Genomic DNA, 1343 nt, shown 5'->3' on the forward strand with positions numbered 1-1343 from the left:
GGCTTCACTTTCTTGCTGAGAGCATCAAGGCCCCTAAAACAAATTGCAAAAACTTCAGTCGGTAAATGGTTCTCAAATAGACCATCTAGGTAAGAGAGAATGTGTCAAAGATCATCACCAATAAACACCCTCCTCTCAATAAAGAAAAAATGGAAACTATCTAATTTTCTGGAACATCAGTAAGACATATGAATTCCCAAAGCAAAAGTGACTTTTTTGGAGCAAGGTTCTTCTAATGTGTGAAATCTCTTGACAAATGAAGATAATAACTTATGACTTAGTAAATGAGATGCCTGACATCATGAAAGACTGGCTTTCTTCAAGTCATTTGGCCAGAATTTATCAGAAAGAGCCATTTAAAAAGCTCCATGGCTCTAACCTTCATTTTACACATGAGAAAACAGAACCCAGAATGGTAAAGTGACTTTTCTAGTGCCCCAGATAGTAATGATCAGAGGCAAGATGTGAACAGAGGTCATCAAATTCAAGAACAGGTATCCTTTTCAGTGTACCATACTATCTTTTACCCAAGTCATTCATGAATCAAGGTCCAGCATTCTATGCCTTGAAAAACTAACCGTTCAGTAAATTACATGATACACAGAACACATTAATTCTAGAGGAATATAGATGTAGCGATATTAAAACAGAGCCAAACAATAAACATTGATTAAATGCGTATAACATGCCATGCAACATGTTAAGGGAAAACAATACAACAACAAAAATTAAGTAATGACCTAAAAATCTTGCATTCTATAAAAAGATACAATGTGTACATAAATGAATGTATGCAAACAAATAGAGAGGCAAGCCTGAATGGAACCACTAGATGCTAGGGGATGAGGCAAAGTTTCATGTAGTAGAAAGTACTTGTGCAGAGTTTTGAAGGAAACAAAGAATTCTAAGAAGTAATGATAGAGTAGGAATGCATTTGAGAAATAGAAGATACAACCAGGAATGCAGGGCTGGTTTAATATTAGGAAAACTATTAGTATAAATGACCATATTAATAATCAAATTAATAAAAAACATATGATCATCTCAACAGATGCAGAAAAAGCATTTGATAAAATGCAACATCCATTCCTACTAAAAATACTTGAGAGTATAGGAATAAATGGACTATTCCTTAAAATAGTCAGGAGCATATATTTAAGACTGTCCATAAACATAATAGGTAATGGAGATAAACTAGAACCTTTCCCATTAAGATCAGGAGTGAAACAAGATTGCCCACTATCACCATTACTATTCAATATTGTATTAGAAAAGCTAGCCTCGGCAATAAGAGTCAAGAAAGAGATTAAAGGAATAAGAGTAGGAAATGAGGAAATCAAACT

This window comes from Sminthopsis crassicaudata, chromosome 5, assembly GCF_048593235.1.
Source record: "Sminthopsis crassicaudata isolate SCR6 chromosome 5, ASM4859323v1, whole genome shotgun sequence".
Classification (NCBI taxonomy): domain Eukaryota; kingdom Metazoa; phylum Chordata; class Mammalia; order Dasyuromorphia; family Dasyuridae; genus Sminthopsis; species Sminthopsis crassicaudata.